Raw genomic sequence first — 14781 nt, forward strand, 5'->3', positions numbered from 1 at the left:
CAATAGATGGAAAATGCCTGACGATAGTGGAGGCTATATATAGCAAACCTACAGCCAACATCATACTTAATGGTGAAAAACTGGAAGCATTTCCCCTCATATCAGGTACTAGACAGGGCTGCCCACTAACACCATTAGTGTTCAACATAGTGTTGGAAGTTCTTGTTGTAGCAATCAGGCAGGAGCAAGGAATTAAAGGCATATACAGATTGGAAGAGAAGAAGTCAAACTCTCCCTATTTGCATATGACATGATAGTATACATAGAAAAACATACGGAATTCAGCAAGAAGCTTTTGAAAATCATCAGGCAATATAGTAAGGTGTCAGGCTACAAAATTAACATTCAAAAGTCAGTGGCATTCCTCTATGCAAACACTAAGTTAGAAGAAGTTGAAGTGCAGAAATCAATTTTGTTTATTATAGCAACAAAAGCAATAAAATATTTAGGAGTAAACTTAAGGAAAGAAGAGAAAGACTTGTATACTGAAAATTATGAGTCACTACTCAAGGAAACTGAAAAAGACATAAAGAAGTGGAAAGACAGTCCAAGTTCATGGATTGGAAGAATTAACATCATAAAAATGAATATACTACCCATAGCCATATACAAATTTGATGTTATCCCCATCAAGATACCAACCACATTTTTAGGAGCATAAACTTATGAGACTACAGCAAATTAAAAAGCTTCTGCACAGAAAAGAAACCACTACCCAAAACAAGAGACCCCTCACAGAATGGAAGATCTTTACATGCCATATATCAGGCAAGAGGCTAATAACCAGAATTTATAAAGAGCTTTCCAGACTCAACCACAATAAAATAAATAACCACATCCAAAAATGGGGAGAGGACATGGACAGAATATTCACCAAGAGGAGATCCAAAAGACCAAGAAACACATGAAAAATTGTTCCAAGTCTTTGCTTGTCAGAGAAATGCAATTAAAGACAACAATGGATACCACTTCATTCCTATAAGAATGCCATACTTCAGAAAAGATAACAGCAGCAAATGCTGGAGAAGTTTTGGGGTCAAAGGAACCCTCCTGCACTGCTGGTGGGAATGTGCATTGGTCCAACGTCTGTGGAGAACAGTCTTGAGAACTCTCAGAAAGCTTGAAATGGACATACCTTACGATCCTACAATTCCTCTCCTGGGGATATATCCTAAGGACCCCAACACACCCATCCAAAAAGATCTGTGTATACATATGTTCTTAGCAGCAATTTGTAATAGCCAAAACCTGGAAGCAACCCAGTGTCCAACAATAGATGAGTGGCTGAGCAAGTTATGGTATGTATACACAATGGAATACTACTCAGCTATTAAAAAATGGTGACTTCACCGTTTTCAGCTGATCTTGGATAGACCTAGAAAAATTCATGTTAAGTGATGAAGGATGAATATGGGATGATCTCACTCTCAGGCAGAAGTTGAAAAACCAGATCAGAGAGAAAACACAAGTAGAACCAGAACTGGAGTTGGTGTATTGCACCAAAGTTAAAGATTCTGGGATAGGAGGTGAGACTACAGGTCCAAAAAGGATGAGAGAGGACCTAGTGGGAGTTGTTTTGTTATATAGAAAACTGGGAAATGTTATGCATGTACAAACTATTGTATTTATTGTCGAATGTAAAACATTAATTTCCCAATAAAGAAATTAAAGAAAAAGAATATTATCTCAGTCAGCTAAGTTTCCATAACAAAATATCATAGAACAGGTGGTTTTATCATTGGACATTTATTTCTTACAGCTCTAGAGACAGGGAATTTCAACATTCATGTGCTGGGGATGAGGTTTCCATGGAGAATCATGTTCTTGCCTTAGAAAATGCTACATTTTTACTCCACTCACATGGTAAGTGATTCAGAACAGAAGATCTGCTTCCCCTTCTTCTTCCTGTAAAAACATTAATCTAATCATGTGTACACCACAACCCCATTCATTACCTCAAATAAATCCTTCCAAAAGTCTCACCTCTAAATATGGTTGTACTTGGATTCAATGACTTCAGCATGTGAATTCTGAGAGGACATAATCATTTAATTCATATCAGGGTATTTTGTTATTTGTAAATAAACAACTTTAGCTTATCTTATATATTCCACCTTATAAATTGAGTTGGATGCACAAAACTCAGTGGGGAATAGAGTTTTTATTTCAATGACACAACTGTATTTTAACAAATATTCCATTGGTAGACTTACCCCAGTACTACATGTGGCCATTTTCTGGAAGATGCTTTTGCTCAGAAAGCAACAAGACTAGTTTGCACATAGTGTATCACTGTTCTTTAGTGAGCTTATTCTTGTTAAGCACACACTGAGGTTCAGATGTGTGCAGAAACTCACTCAAAGTCAAGGACAAGAGCAGCTTCCCTAAAGCGATATCTAATCTCTAACAATTATCCATAATCCCAAACTTTTGATGATCCTCATAAATCATGAGTGCTGATAATCTTAGTTTCTGAAAAGATCCTTCCCCCAAGCAAAAAAGAAGTATTTGTCAGGAGGTTCCCAGAATATGGCGGACTGAGAAGCTGCTAGTGGCTTGAGCTCTGACCACATCTTCTGGAAATGGTAGGATTTTCTGCCTTTAGTAGGCCAGTCAATAAGGGGTCCTAGCGGTGACTATAACTTAATTTGGGTTAAAATATAGAGTAGGAAAAAAGGGAAAACAATTTTTTTTCTTTCTTTTAAATTATTAAGCACACCTCCTCCCCCTTCCCCCCCCCCCATAACCAGTCCCTGGGGATCCTAGCAGGCTCCCCTGCTGAGCCCCTTTCTTTACCAAAATTCCTGTCCCACCAGGGAGTATCATTCATTCTAAGTCTATACCCTTCTGAAACCTCTGGCCTTTTTTCTTTCTAAGTAGCCAACCCCCCACACCTCATCCAGCATAGCTAATCAAATAATTAAAAATAAATAAATAAATAAACTCTTTTATGACTGTTCTTTTTCTTATCTTTTTCATTTTTCTCTTTCTCTTTCCTTTTCTTTTTTCTTTTTCTCATTCTTGCCATCCTTTCTTCCTTAATCCTACAGGTTCCAAAGCCGCAGGCCCCATCCCCCACACCACCAAACAGTGTGCTTTTTTGAATTCACTGATACATATTTGGGAATAATTTGGAGAAGAATTCTGACTCAGAATTGGACTCTCACTAAGAGTATCTCTGCTCAACATCGCTTCCTCCTTTAGCTACCCATAGAATATACAGTGCATAGTAGGTCTACAAAACTATCTATTAAAGCTATCCTTGTCTAGTTCTGAGGTTTTTGTTTTTTTTTCTCTTTTATCTTTCTTAACAATCGGCTGCCTCTGATCATGAGATTTGAGGTAATCTGGGACAGGGTTTTTTTTAAATTTTTTTAACCCAGCTCTATTTTATTATTACTATTATATAATGGCATATATCTCCCCCACCCTTTAGGTTATTCAAAATTAAAAGAATCAATCGAGACCTGAAGACACCAAGACACATCATAGTCACAATGAGAAGAAGTAAGGATAAAGAAAGGATCCTAAAGGCTGCAAGAGAGAAACAAAAAGTCACATACAAGGGAAAACCCATAAGATTATCTGCAGACTTCACCACTCAAACTCTAAAAGCCAGAAGAGAATGGCAAGATATCTATCGAGCCCTGAATGAAAAAGGGTTTCAACCAAGGATAATATATCCTGCTAGACTTTCATTCAAACTAGATGGAGGGATCAAAACCTTCTTAGACAAACAACAGTTAAAGGAGGCAACCATAACCAAACCGGCCCTGAAAGAGGTTCTAAAAGACCTCTTATAAACAAGAACATCACTATAATACTGGCAATATATCAGAGCAAAAAAAAAATTTTTTTTCTTGAACAATGACACTACAATACATTAAATCCATAATATCTATAAATGTCAATGGCTGAAACTCACCCATCAAAAGGCACAGAGTTGAGGGATGGATCAGAAAACATAATCCAACCATATGCTGCTTGTAAGAATCCCATCTGTCACAACAAAATAAACACAGACTTAAAGTGAAAGGATGGAAAACTATCATACAGGCTAACGGTCCACAAAAAAGGGCAGGAACAGCCATTCTCATCTCAGACACGATAGATTTTAAATTAAATAAAGTAGTAAAAGATAGTCAAGGACATTACATAATGATTACAGGATCAATCAGCCAAGAAGACATAACAATTATTAACATCTATGCACCCAATGAGGGACCATCTAAATACGTCAAGCACTTACTGAAAGAATTTCAAAAATACAGCAATAGTAATACAATAATAGTGGGAGACTTCAATACCCCACTCTCACACTTAGACAGATCAACAAAGCAGAGAACCAACAAAGATACAAGAGAATTGAATGAAGAGATTGACAGACTAGACCTCTTGAAGATTTTCAGAGTCCTTCACCCCAAAAAAACAGGAATACACCTTCTTTTCAAATCCACATAAAACATGCTCAAGGATAGACCACGTGTTAGGCCACAAAGACAGCATCAATAAATTCAAGAGCATTGAAATCATCCCAAGTATCTTCTCAGACCACAGTGAAGTAAAACTAACATTTAACAACAAACAGAAAATTATTAAAAGTCGCAGAATTTGGAAACTAAACAACATACTCCTTAAGAACCACAGGGTCAGAGATTCACTCAAGCAGGAAATTCAAATGTTCCTGGAAACTAATGAAAATGAAGACACAACCTATCAAAATATTTGGGAAACAGCTAAAGCAGTACTGAGAGGGAAACTTATAGCCATACAATCACATATTAAACACCAAGAAGAAGATCAAATGAACGACCTTACTGCACACCTCAAGGACTTAGAGGAAGAGGAACAAAGGAACCCTAAAGCAACCAGAAGGACAGAATCACTAAAGTTAGAGCAGAAATAAACAACATTGAAAATAAAAGAACCATACAAAAGATCAATGAAGCCAAATGTTGGTTCTTTGAAAGATTAAATAAAATTGACAAGCCCCTAGCCAGACTCACCAAACAAAAAAGAGAGAAGACTCAAGTTAATAGAATTGTAAATGATGGAGGAGATATCACAACTGACACCACAGAAATCCAGAGAATCCTGCGAAACTTCTATAAAGAACTATACACCACCAAGCTAGAGAATCTGGAAGAAATGGAACAATTCCTAGAAGCATATGCCCTTCCAAAACTGAACCAAGAAGAACTACAAAATTTAAATGCACAAATCACAGACAAAAAAATTGAAACCGTTATTAAGAACCTCCCCAACAACAAAAGTCCTGGACCAGATGGCTTCACAAATGAATTCTACAAAAGTTTCAGGAAACAGTTAGTACCCATACTTCTTAAGCTTTTCCATAAGACTGAAGAAAAAGGAATACTCCCTTCCACCTTCTATGAAGCCAACATCACCCTGATACCAAAAGCTGATAGGGACAGAACAAAAAAGAAAAACTAGAGACCAATATCTCTGATGAACATAGATGTCAAAATATTAAACAAGATCTTGGCCAACCAGATACAGCAACATATCAAAAAGATTGTTCATCATGACCAAGTGGGATTCATCCCAGGAATGCAAGGCTGGTTCACCATCCGTAAGTCAATCAATGTCATTCACCACATCAATAAAAGCAAAGCCAAAAACCACAAAAACAAAAGCCTTTGACAAAACCCAACACCCATTCATGCTCAAAACTCTACAAAAAGGGGAATAGATGGGAAATTCCTCAAGATAGTGGAGTCTATATGTAGCAAACCTACAGCCAACATCATACTCAATGGACAGAAGTGGAAAGCATTCCCCCTCAGATCAGGGACTAGACAGGGCTGTCCACTGTCACCATTATTCTTCAACATAGTATTGGAAGTACTTGCCATAGCAATCAGGCAAGAGAAAGAAATCAAAGGAATACAGATTGGAAGGGAAGAAGTCAAGCTCTCACTATGCAGATGATATGATAGTATACATAGAAAAACCTGAAGAATCCAGCAGAAAACTACTGGACGTTATTAGGTAATAAAGCAAGGTATCAGGCTACAAAATCAATGTACAAAAATCAGTGGCATTTCTTTATGCAAACACTAAATCTGAAGAAGAAGACATCCAGAAATCACTCCCATTTACTGTTTCAGCAAAATCAATCAAATACCTAGGAATAAAGTTGACCAAAGAAGTGAAAGACTTGTATGCTGAAAACTATGAGTCGTTACTCAAGGAAAAAGAAACCGATACCAAGAAATGGAAAGATATCCCATGCTCATGGATTGGAAGAATAAATATCATCCAAATGAATATTCTCCCCAGAGCCATATACCAATTTAATGCAATACCCATCAAAGTTCCACCAAGCTTCTTTAAGAGAATAGAACAAACACTACAATCATTTATCTGGAACCTGAAAACACCTAGAATTGCCAAAACCATCTTAAGGAAAAGAAACAGAAAAGGAGGCATCACACTCACCAGACCATAAACTATATTATAAAGCCACCATCAACAAAACAACATGGTACTGGAACAAAAATAGGCACACAGACCAGTGGAACAGAATTGAAAGCCCAGAAATAAATCCCAACACCTATGGGCATCTAATCTTTGGTAAGGGGACCCAAAGGATTAAATGGAAAAAGGAGGCTCTCTTCAATAAATGGTGCTAGGAAAACTGGGTTGTAATATGCAGAAGAATGAAATTGAACCACTTTATCTCTCCAGAAACAAAAATCAACTCTAAATGGATCAAAGACCTAGATGTCAGACCAGAAACAATCAAATACTTAGAGGAAAACATTGGTAAAACACTTTCCCACCTACACTTCAAGGACATCTTTGATGAATCAAACCCAATTGCAAGGAAGACTAAAGCAGAAACAAACCAATGGAACTACATCAAATTGAAAAGCTTCTGCACATCCAAAGAAACTATTAAACAAACAAAGAGACCCCTCACAGAATGGGAGAAGATCTTCACATGCCATACATCAGACAAGAAACTAATCACCAAAATATATAAAGAGCTCAGCAAACTTAGCACCAAAAAAGCAAATGACCCCATCCAAAAAAGGGCAGAGGATATGAACAAAACCTTCACCTCAGAGGAAATCCAAAAAGCTAACAAACATATGAAATCACTGTTTGTCAGAGAAATGCAAATTAAGACAACACTAAGATACCACCTCACTCCTGTAAGAATGGCATACATCAAATGACAGCAGCAACAAATGCTGGAGAGGTTGTGGGGACAGAGGAACCCTTTTACATTGCTTGTGGGAATGTAAATTGGTACTGCCTCTGTGGAGAGCAGTCTGGAAAAGTCTTAGAAGGCTAGACATGGACCTTCCATATGATCCAGTAATTCCTCTCCTGGGGTTATACCCCAAGGACTCCACAACACCCAACCAAAAAGAGGTGTGTATTCCTATATTCATAGCAGCACAATTCATAATAGCTAAAACCTGGAAGCAACCCAGGAGCCCAACAAGAGATGACTGGCTGAGAAAGCTGTGGTATATATACACAATGGAATACTATGCAGCTATCAAGAACAGTGAACCCACCCTCTCTGACCCATCTTGGTCAGAGCTAGAAGGAATTATGTTAAGTGAGCTAAGTCAGAAAGATAAAGATGAGTATGGGATGATCCCACTCATCAACAGAAGTTGACTAAGAAGATCTGAAAGGGAAACTAAAAGCAGGACCTGAACAAATTGTAAGTAGGGCACCAAAGTAAAAACCCTGTGGTGAGGGTAGACATGCAGCTTCCTGGGCCAGTGGGGGGTGGGAGCGGGTGGGAGGGATGGGTCACAGTCTTTTGGTGGTGGGAATGGTGTTTATGTACACTGCTAGTAAAATTTAGTCATATAAATCACTAGTTAATTAATACGAGGGGGAAAATTAATTGTATGTCTCGAAGTTTTTCAAAACACAAACTGAATCTTTTAATATATAGGCTGTGTAATTGATATGCAGACTCTCAAAAGCCTAGACCAAGTAGATCAGAAGCAACCAATAGCACAGCTATATACAAGATATTGGGTACTGTACAGCAAACCATAACAAAAGGACTTTTCATAGTTAACCCAATTACCAAATAATGTGATGATAACATTAACTATCGATTGTCTTTTTGAACCCTAAGACAGCAGGAACCTCACATCTCCACTATAGAGCCTCTACTTCCCCCAGTCCTAGAACCATTGTATAGTGCTCATTTTCCAGTATGCCTCTCCCAATCCATATCAAATAATATTGCAGCTGCTGATTATAACCTAACCAACACAACGATTGCCACCTCAACATGCTTCCCTTCAGACTGTGTCCAGAGACTTCACATGTGGAATGACAACCCTTCAGCTTCATTACTCGGGTAAGACCTCTCCTTTCATCATATACTCTAATTCCATCTCAGGTGGTTCACTTTCTAACAAAGTACCAAAACCTAGATATACACCAGTTTCTGTGAGAGAGAGCATATGTTCACATGTATCCATAAACTACTGCAAAATATATACCTGAAAGCAGAAGTACACTAGAGTTTACAGTGAGTATCCCCCTAACACTTCCTCTCCACTATTCCAAGCTTTGGGTCCATGATTGCTCAACAATTTGTTTGGCTTCCTATGTTAACTCTCTTTTCAGTCACCAGGTTCCAGATGTCATCAGGATGTCGGCCAGGCTTCTCTGGACTGAAGACCCCACAAATGTTCCTGGAGCTCCGCTTCCCCAGAGACCCACTCTACTAGGGAAAGAGAGAGGTAGACTGGGAGTATGGACTGACCAGTCAACGCCCATGTTCAGTGGGGAAGCAATTACAGAAGCCAGACCTTCTACCTTCTGCAACCTATAATGACCCTGGGTCCATGCTCCCAGAGGGATAGAGAATGGGAAAGCTATCAGGGGAGGTGGTGGGATATGGAGATTGGATGGTGGGAATTGTGTGGAATTGTACCCCTCCTACCCTATGGTTTTGTTAATTAATCCTTTCTTAAATAAAAAAGAAAAGAAAAAAGATCAACCGGTGCGCCACCACCCCGCCCCCTTCTTCTTCCACTTTCCATTGTTCAGTTTCAGTAGGACACATTTACATGAGGAAATAAATAGTAATTGCTATATGGAACTTGCACCCCAATTGTCAATGTCTATTAGGTATTCATCGTATTAAATAATGCTGGATTGAAGTAGAATGTTCTACTCTCTGTCTGGTTCTGTAACTTTCCTAAATAGCAAAATGTCAATATATATTTCTTTCCATTTTAATGCTTGGGCATAAACTAATTTCTATTGTTAATGTAAAAAAAAAAGAAGTATTTGTCAGTGTATGTTTACTTTGCCTTAACAGAAACAGAGCCCCCAGGTTTAGATAAAAGCATGTAGGAGAGGTCTTCTACTTAAAGTAACATTTCTCATATTTTGGAACTCTTTCATCTCGAGAACAAACCATTGATTCCAAAAGGTATGTTGCTATCATTCTCTTTAAATTTTTCAGTATAGACAACAGTTTTTTCTCTTACTTTAATTGTCCTGCAACTGACATCTTAAATAATTATAATACAACCTATGGCCAGGAGATAGTCTAAAAGAGATGTCAACAAAGTATAAACTAGTAATATTTATTTCTATTGCCATCAGACCTTCATTGCATGCTTTTTTTCTTTTTACTAGATAGAGGGGGAGAAACAGAGAGAAAAGAAGAGACACAACAGCACTTTTCTAATATATGTAAAGCTTCCCCTTTGCTTGTTGCTCCTATGTGGTGGTCAAGGGCTGGAACCCTTGTCCTGGCACAGAGGGAAGTGAGAACTCTATCAGGTAAACTCTTTCCCTGACTCAAGGAACTATCATCATTATCATCTTCAAAAGCTTTATACTCTTGAAGAATATTTATATTATATATATATATCCATTATATATGCATCCATTATATATATCCTATATATATGTGTATATATATATATATATATATATATATATTAATCCCTTGACCTTTCTGCAGGAGAGGTATGAGTCCCATTTCATGAATAAGAAATGAAAAGTTCAAGTACAAGTCTCCCCCAGGGTCAAAGAGTCACAAAAATACTCAGGACTCACTTTTGCCTGGCCAGCAAAGCCATTCTCATTCTCTCTGTGATGTAGATTGCCCTCCTTGCCAGGTCAAACCCAAGTTAGCATGACCCATAGATATCTGAGCAGTCAGTGCTCCAGTACTCATCTTAGAGCTGACTCAGCCCCCAAAGCTTCTCTCTGTGACTCGTCTGCCTGGCAATGGTTAAGGTGATAACTCTGAGATTTGAGTTGATTAGCTCTGCAGCACCACAAGCAATCTGCTTACTTTACACTTTCCTGGAGGCCATTTAATTCTGGAAATGCAGCTCACTTCCAGCAAGATTCAATGTCTACTCTCATATTCTGCTGACAGGTGGCCTGCCCAGGACTAGCCTCCATGGTGTACAGCCACTCAGCTGCCCTGGACCCCCTGGCAGGAGGGGTTCTGCCTTTGGAATTTACTTAATGTTCAATAAGCACTTATCAATTTATGAAGAGGGTTGATTTGAGCATCTGCAATTGTGTCTTCAACTTTTAACTCCTTGACTCAATATGGACAGATGGCATGAGCTTAACACACCTCAGAAGGACTGTGCAGGTAGACAAAAGCTTTTGCACTCTCATCTGAAAGGATCCTAAGGCTCAGAACCTAGATGCACAAGTTGGGCTTTTCCTTGTAGTGATTCTATATCCTGGGAGGCAGTATTTTTCCACTCTAAAATTATTTTCCTTTGTGCCTCAGATCTAGTCAACATATACTTTCTCCAAGGATTTCACACTATGGCTGGTTAGGATAAGTTTATTTCATAGAAAGAGGAAGGGAGGGAAGGAAGGAGGGAGGGGGAGAGTGAGAGAAAGAGAGAATGAAGAAGAGAGGAAGAGAAAGCAAGGTATTCAATTATATCCACTACAGAACATGAAACTAGGAACTGCAGGCATGCAAGTCCTGTAGTTTATCAGCGGAGTTATTTCTCAGCCACTAGGTTAATTCTAATTCAGTAAATGCTTTCCTCTGGTTCCTAAAATGGTTTTTACCAGTATCTCCACCCCCCCCTTTGTTGCCCTTGTTGTGGTTATTACTGTTGTTGTTGATGTCGTTTGTTGTTGGATAGGGCAGAGAGAAATGGAGAGAAGAGGAGAAGACAAAAAGGAAAAAAGAAAGAGAGATACCTACAGACCTGCTTCACTGCCTGTGAAGCAACTACCCAGCAGGTGGGGAGCCAGGGGCTCAAATCTGGGTACTTAAGCCAGCCCTTGTGCTTCACACCATGTGTGTTTAACCCACTGCACTACCACCTAGGTCTAGAGGGTTACAGAGAGTTCCTGACACACCATTGACCCATACAGGAGCATATGATAAGAAAGACATTCGTCAGGTAAACATTAGGAGTAAGAACAATGTATTCTCAGCTAGGGTTCATGAAAAGATTGGCTAGACAAGGTCCACCTTGGTGCATACGCACTAAGGATCAAAAACAAGGTAATTAAGCAGTTAAACCAGTATTACAAAACATGTTGCCTGGAAAGGGGACACAGTAAGGAGGATATAGAACACATGCTCTGTTACAATATAATCAGTTTATCACCTTTCATTTCACTGTAACTCTTCCCACAAATAGCTATACTGCAAAGTATAAAAAAGGCTTGCTTGCTTGAATAAATCAGATGGACACCAGACCTCAAGTCTGTTGCTCTCGATTTCACTCACATCTTCATGTCCGGTCTCTTTTTTCTCCGCCGCTGCCCTACACCCACCTTCAGGGACCCTTACCCGCTACAGCTGGACTGCGGCAAACAACCACACAAACCTGTGTTTGAAGTTCCAGCTACCACATGAAAATACCCGGACAAGGGGAAGCTTTATGAATGGTGAAGCAATGTGGTGATATTGTCTCTCATTTTCTTCTCATTTCCCCCTATCTCTATCTCTATCAAGAAAAAGAAAAAAAAAATCTACCAGGAGTGGAGGGAGTGCACAGTCAAGTCCTAAAGAAGTAAAAACAAACAAACAATGGTGAATACATTATACGAAACATGGTAGATAGAATTCTACGTATTAACTTTCTTCTATATTTTCTTTTCTCCCACCCTTGATCCATTACTTTGCTTTTGTAATAATTTCAACTATCAAGTATTTTTAACTCCTTACAATCAACAGTAAAAGTTAAATTTCAGATCCAATAAAAAATATGAAGTCAGTGATATAGTAAATTTTCTCGGTTATTAAGTTCACATTAACAATGGTTCCAAGCAGGTACTGGGGCTGATTTTCTGATTGGCTCTGCCCATTGTAGCCTACATATGAAGCATTATAGTAAACAACCTAACTGCACACCTTAAAGACTTAAAAGAAGAGGAACAAAGGTACCCCAAAGCAAGCAGAAGGACTGAAATCACTAAAGTTAGGGCAGAAATAAGCAACATCGAAAATAAGAGAATCATACCAAAGATCAATGAAGCCAAATGTTGATTCTTTGAGAAAATAAAATAAAACATTATATTGTTATGTGTACATAGGGGATATCTTGCACTTTGTTAGAGAAATCTACTGTATGCCTTTATTTTTTTATGTAATGTCTATATAGTATAATTTTATTACAGCATGAATTGTTTACTCAAAAATATTCTTTAGCCACCTGTTGGTCAGAGTGATTCTCTTCCAGAAAAAAATACACAGGGGCTGGGTGAAGGTTCACCAGGTAGAGCATACAGATGTCAGGACCTGGTTCAAGACTCTGGTCTCCACCTACAGGGGGGAAGCTTTATGATTGTCGGAGCAGTGCTACAGGCGTTGGTCCCTTTTGTCCTCTCCTCTCCTCTCCTCTCCTCTCCTCTCCTCTCCTCTCCTCTCCTCTCCTCTCCTCTCCTACCCTCTCTCTTTCTGTTTTTCACCACTTATCATAAAAAAGAGAAAGAAAACAATCAGAAGGAAAAAAAAAGAAAAGAAAGAAAGAAAATTGGCTACCAGGAGCAGTGGGGTCATGCATGCACTTAGTTCCAGTGACATAACTCTATGGCAATGAAAGAAAGGAAGAGGGGGGAAGTGAGAGGGGAAAAGAAAGATGGGGGCGGGTGAGGGGAGAGGGGAGTGGGGAGAGAGAAGGGGTGAGGAGAGGAGGGGAGAGAGAGGAGAGGAGAGGCAAGAGAAGAGAAATGCTAAAGCATAGTTATTATTCATACTTTTGCTCTATGATTTTATTAGGGTAATGCACATTATCAATTTCAAAAACACCTGCTTTGCCATGCAGGTGACCCAGGTCTGAGCCCAACCCCCACTGTATTTTGGGAAGCTTTGGTGCTGGGATGCCATTCTCTGTCTCTCCTTCTATTTCTGTAGCTATCTGAAAAAGATGACCTAGAATGGGGAATTCTTGATGAAAGAAAATTTGAGAAAGAACAATTCAAGATTGACATTATCTTATTTTTTTCTTTATATGTTAAAGAAAACTCAAGCAATGCTTCACCACCATATTCATTACAAATCATTTTATATTACCTCACTATGATAACTTATACAGCATATATAGACTTTTTTCTTTTTTAATATTATTTATTTATTCCCTTTTGTTGCCCTTGTTGTTTATTGTTGTAGTTATTGTTGTTATTGATGTCATCATTATTGGATAGAACAGAGAGAAAAGAGAAATGGAGAGAGGAGGGGAAGACAGAGAGGGGGAGAGAAAGTTAGACACCTACAGACCTGCTTCACACCCTGTGAAGAGAATCCCCTGCAGGTGGGGAGCCAGGGGCTCAAACTGGGATCCTTACACCAGTCCTTGCACTTCGCTCCACATGCGCTTAATCTGCTGAGCTACTGCCAGACGCCCTTATAACCTTATAAAATATTTTAATCCAAATACATAGTAAAAGTGAATAAGAGTTAATAAATAAATATCTACTTGAACCAGGTCTAAAAATATGACACTCAAGCCTTATAATTATATAAAGACCAAGAAATGTTAAGTGAAGTTGGTGAACCTACAAGTTGATTCTTTTATTTATTTATTTATTTATTTATTTATTTATTTATTTATTTTAACCAGAGCACTGCTAAGCTCTGGCTTATGATGGTGCTGGGGATTGAACCTGACACCTTGTAGCCTCAGGTATCAAAGTCTTTTGCATAACGATTATACCTTCCCTAGCTCAAATAATCTAGTTCTTAAATGCACATTAGCCTTTGACTTAAGAGAAGAGAACTGCATAAGTATATATTAGCAAGATACTAAGAAATAATAAGCCAAACAAAACAAAGTTACTGAGGCTGAAAAGCGTTTAGAACATGATATTTTCCAGGTAAGACATTTTACTGAATAAATGAAGCAGAGGTGTATGTAAGACGAATATCATATGTACTTTGCATATGTAAACACACGTAAAACAACCATGTTCTTGCTCGATTCATGAAAAAGGAAGAACCCATAGTCAAGAGTGTGGCACACAAATAACAAAATCCAAAAGTGACCACACAAGGGGTTCATATAGTAAGGTGGCCAGAAACAGCAGTAACTCAGCTTTTTATCTCTATTCAGAAATAGTTGAGAATGCTCCCATTGAATTCTCATTAAGTTCAACTTACTATCACCAAAATCTACTTATTTGAGCCAGAAACCTGTAAAGATTATTTTTACTCTGAGAGCATCTGATAAAACACCTATACTACAGTGACTACCTTAGGAAAAGTTTTCTTTTCAATTGAATAAATTTTTTAAGCTGGCAAAACAGTGATAACAATAACAGTTG

The sequence above is a fragment of the Erinaceus europaeus genome, chromosome 17 (genome assembly GCF_950295315.1).
Source record: "Erinaceus europaeus chromosome 17, mEriEur2.1, whole genome shotgun sequence".
Classification (NCBI taxonomy): Eukaryota; Metazoa; Chordata; class Mammalia; order Eulipotyphla; family Erinaceidae; genus Erinaceus; species Erinaceus europaeus.